The 4,859-nt window shown below is 41.7% G+C and overlaps 1 non-coding gene across 1 annotated transcript; it reads left to right on the top strand.

Moving 5' to 3' along the window:
• The first annotated feature begins 4,482 nt into the window (after positions 1 to 4,482).
• LOC121793190 lies at positions 4,483 to 4,589 on the top strand. The gene has a single exon (XR_006049028.1). It is a non-coding gene; the product is annotated as a small nucleolar RNA R71 (small nucleolar RNA).
• Positions 4,590 to 4,859: the final 270 nt, after the last annotated feature.

Genomic DNA, 4,859 nt, shown 5'->3' with positions numbered 1-4,859 from the left:
GCTAATGATAAAATAAAGCTACAAGTTAATTAACGAAAGACTATTTGAATGGGAAAATATGTCACTCCAAGTTGCTCACTAAGCTTGTATGGTTCTACACATATATCAAAAGCACATATTTGGGATTAATTAATCTACCTAATCGCTTGCACTGAACATGTTTGTGACGTATAGTTCATAGTCAGCTGAACACTTGTTCCATGAACTAATCTTCAATGTTTACAAACCCCTACGGAAGCGCTAGAGAAAGAAACATCTACTATGATCACCTACTTAATCTACTATCGAATTATCCTCTGAACAATTCTAATTCAATAGCATACCAACAATCGTACAATCCTAAACTATGTTAAAGAGACAATAGCAAAGGAAATAATAACACTACATTATTAGCCAAAAACATAGTGAATAACATTAAGCACATTATCGGTATCAAGCAAATGAGTTCAATGGTGTAAAAACATCCATATAAAGCCTAGATTACAACTTGGAGCAACATAGAGAGTTTAGCCTAAACACATGATGAAATTTGCAACTAAAACCATAGGAAGCATGCTCTTGTTGAGTGGAATTGGGATTCGGAGCGTCGGAATGATGGCCGAAACTTCTCTGAATTCGTCGCCACCCAAGTCAACCCTCTTTCCTCAATTCTTTGTTGAATAATTAATGCTCAATTCACGTCACCTACTCTGCCACCTCTCTCCTCTTTCTTTTCTTTTTCTTCTCTCTGAAACTGCCGAAAGAAACTGCATTTGCAGTTATAATTTATCCACCCGGTCGGGTACATTATTAGGCATAAAATCCACCCGGCCGGGTGGCCAATTTTGAGAGCTTTCTGTCCTCTCGCTGCCTTCCAGAAATCACCCGGTCGGGTACATTATTAGGCATGAAATTCACCCGGCCGGGTGGCCACTTTTGAGAGCTTTCTGCACAGCTTTTCACCCTCCGAGCTTCCTTCTTTGTTTCACCATTTACTCCTCTTCCTACACCATAAAACACACTTTTGCAAGCATCAAACTATATAAATCATGTAAAGTTATAGGAATAACAATGTAAATTTGATTCACATCAAATACCCCCAAACTTATTTACTTGCTCGTCCTCGAGCAAGATCATATAAAACACAACACTTTGAAGCCCAACTCACAAAAGTTTTTTCAAAAGTTTTCAAAAGAGTGAATCACGTAGAGACATGAATGACACAGTCTAAACCCCCAATAATTCCAATCAAGATTTCCCACTCTCATGAACCATCACTCATCAACCTAGAACTTCAAGTCAAGGTGCATTTCAAAGTAAGTCTAAGCATGTGATCATACAACTCAAACCGTCATCATTGACTCGTCAAGCATTACTTACCACTTAGACTCGCGGATTTCAAATCAAACTTCATCAACTCTACCAAGTTATTTACACAACATTCACAAGCATCAACAATAAGGTCCAAGGTCTTAATTCAAAGTTGTAATGTGGCTAGGGATGAGGTAGGATAAATATGGATAGTGAGCTCAAAGGCTACACATTTGAGTGCCAAATTCTTCCCTCCTACAACTACCTTCCAAAGATCAAACAACAAAGATTTACAACCAAACTCTCACTCCCCCAAACTTGAGATCAATTCTAGACAAGATTACATATTGCAACAAATAGAAGCTCTAACTTTATTTCACAAACTTTTTTTTTTATATATAAGACCTCGACTTTTGCAAATTTGGAGGTCGTCTTTTTTTTTTCTCTAAGAACTTCATTCTTTTCACCTATACATTACATCAAGTCTAAATATGTCTACTCTTTACATTTCACCACCCAACACTCAAAACTCAAATCACCAAAGCTCAAACTTGTTTTTAGCACCCAAATAGTAGCAAGGTCCATTGATGATGCTAAAATGAGGCTTATTTAAGTGGCTAAGTGATTGGCTAAGTGTTTACACAAATAATAGGGAATTAAGCTCAAGGTGGCTTCTAGGGGATCATTTGATGGACTAGGCATGTGATCATTTGGCCATGGAGTTCATCCTAGTGCCTTATCCTCCCAAATCGTTAACACAAACGAACGCAAGCAGTTCACTCGATAAAGCAAATCAACCCAAAATAATTTCCACAAGACATGCGATTTTCATACTCTCCTCAACTCAAGAAATCGGTTGTAATCACAACATGCTCTTTCAAATAAATTCATGCACTCATTCTATTCATCCTAAGCTTCAAAGTTCAAGTAAAATTAAGCAAGATTTCCTAACCAGAAAGCCGAAGATAAAGCATGCACCCGTCAACTACATAGATTCAAAACATCTTTATCATGCAACACACCCAAAAATATATATCACAAATCATTCACAACCCCCCCAAACTTGAATGCATCATTGTCCTCAATGCATGCACAGAAGACAAATAAAGTAAAGGGAAAGAAAACTCCCCCAAACTTGGCGTGATATCCATAGTGCATTCGGGTGGGAGGGTGGGTGTAAAAATCCTTTGCAGGTGTGCATCCTCCTAAACTCCAATCCACTCTCCATGATGCTCCTACAAAAAGAACAAAAACTACAAAAAAGAAACACTCAATTCAAAATAAATGTTAAGAGGAAGGAATTAAGCAAACAAAACCTCCAACATATGAAACCAAAAATAAAAACATAAAAACTTGGGTTGCCTCCCAATCAGCGCCTTTGTTTATAGTCGTTGGCTCGACCTTCTTCATCCTTGTCTACCTCTATCCAAGCTCCCATAGGCGCTTCTCCGCCTTCTCTTGCTCGATCACCAGCTCTTCACCATCTACTTGAAACACCACCGTGTTTGTCTTGGTCTTAATCACAACATCCCCGGTCGCTAAGAATGGCCTACCAAAGAGGATAGGCATGTCCTTGTCCTCTTCCATCTCTAGGACAACAAAGTCGACCGGGAGTACAAACTTGTCCACCTTCACCAAGACATCCTTGATGATCCCTAGTGGCTTCACAATTGAGTGATCCGCCAATTGTAGCTCAATATCGATTGACTCAATCCTCGCTTGTAGACCGATTGACCTCGCCGTCTTCAGAGCCATCAATGATATTCCCGAGCCTTGATCAAGTAGGCACTTTGGGAACTTTTTATCTCCCATCTCACATGGGATCACACAACTCCCAGGGTCTCGTCTCTTCGCAGGTATCTTCCCCTTCACCAATTGTGAGCAAAATGCGCTCAATCTCACCACACCATCCTCTTGTATCTTCTCCTTTTTTGCGATAAGGTCCTTAAAAAACTTGGAGAATTTAGGAAAGTGTAGGAACAAATCCACTAAGGACACATCTACTCTAACTTTCCTAATGATACTCATCATCCAATCGAGTCCTTTCTCTTGACTTATTTTCTTTGTCTTCTTCTTCTCGATTGGGAAAGGAGGCGGGGGATAAAATCTGGAAAATTAAATGGACACTTCGGGTCCATTGCCGGACTTAGCGGGATCTTTTTGCGGATATCCTTCTCTACTCGAATTTTTACACTCGAATCGGATTCTTCACCATACTTCTTGCTGCCAGATGCAGCATGAACTTGACCATGTTGGGCACCCTGCACCAACTTGGGACCTCCCTTACATACCTCGTCCGCCCGTGCGTGCAAGGAATGCAAGCCTAACATCTCATCCGCCCCTGCGTGTGAGATGCCGGAAGTACCTTGGCCGTCAATTAATGGTGTCGAACCTAACTCGCAACCACTTCTTAGCTTAACCGCCTTGCACTGCTCATAGCCCTTAGGATTGGGCACCGTATTGCTTGGGATGATATTCGGGATTCTTGTATGTGATGATATAGCTAGCTGCCCGATTTGAGTCTCGAGGTTCCTCATTGTAGCTTCCATCTGTCCAAACTTTTCCACCGTCTTCTCTTTGAAATTCTCATTCTCCCTTTGACTCTTAGTCATAAACGAGAGAATCTGTCCCAATTGATCCTCGACTGATGGCTTCTTCTCATAACCCGGAGGTTGAGTGTTGTTCCTCCATTGAGTCCCCGAAGTGTTGCTAGGACCAGCTTGATTCCAACTCGTTTGTTGAGGCCTCCAATTTTGTTGGTTGTTGTATTGGTTGCCTTGATTGAACCCTTGGCGATTGTTACCAATGTAGTTCACATCCTCCACGGGAGGTCCTTGAAGACTTGGGCACTGATCAGTATGATGCCCACCTTGGCACAACCCACATCTCATCACAGTCACAGCTTGGGGTTGAGGAGTCAATTGAAGAGATTTAACTGCCTTTGTCATCGACGACATTTGAGTGCTAATATCCGCCAGTTGAGCCTCAATTGCGGTCACTCTCTCCGCATCCTTTGTAGCACCAAACGTATCTCCTGCCTTATCAGCTCCTCGCCTTGGATTGTGCCAATTCCTTTGATTGTTGGCCAACCTTTGGAACAAGGCTCTCACCTCATCATGCGTCAAATCATCCAAGTTCCTGTTTTAGCCTGCAGTGACTAGTTCCTGTTTTAAAAGGTCATGCCCCGGAGCTAGTCCATGACTTGGGCATTTCCTTATCATCTCCGTGAATCTCTTCCATGCTTCCGCAAAAGACTCATCATACTTCTGTCGGAATGAAGTGATCTCCTCTCTCAACTTCTCAATCTTCATTGGAGAGTTGTATTCCAAGAGGAAAAAAGTCTTCAACTCTTGGAATGTTGCTATGTTGTAGCCCGGTAGAGAGTCATACCATGCTCTTGCTTTCTCCCTCAACGAGAACGGAAATAGGGCCCTCTTAATCCAATTATGCTCCACGTTTGGAGGTCTATGCGAGTTTGTTAGCTCATAAAAGGCATTGAGGTGGCTCACCGGATCTTCCTCATCCCGTCCGTGGAAAAGATTTCCTCCATTCACCAAACTAATGTAGTG

The sequence above is a fragment of the Salvia splendens genome, chromosome 2 (assembly GCF_004379255.2).
Source record: "Salvia splendens isolate huo1 chromosome 2, SspV2, whole genome shotgun sequence".
NCBI lineage: Eukaryota > Viridiplantae > Streptophyta > Magnoliopsida > Lamiales > Lamiaceae > Salvia > Salvia splendens.
This window is presented reverse-complemented; position numbering and strand designations above follow the sequence as displayed.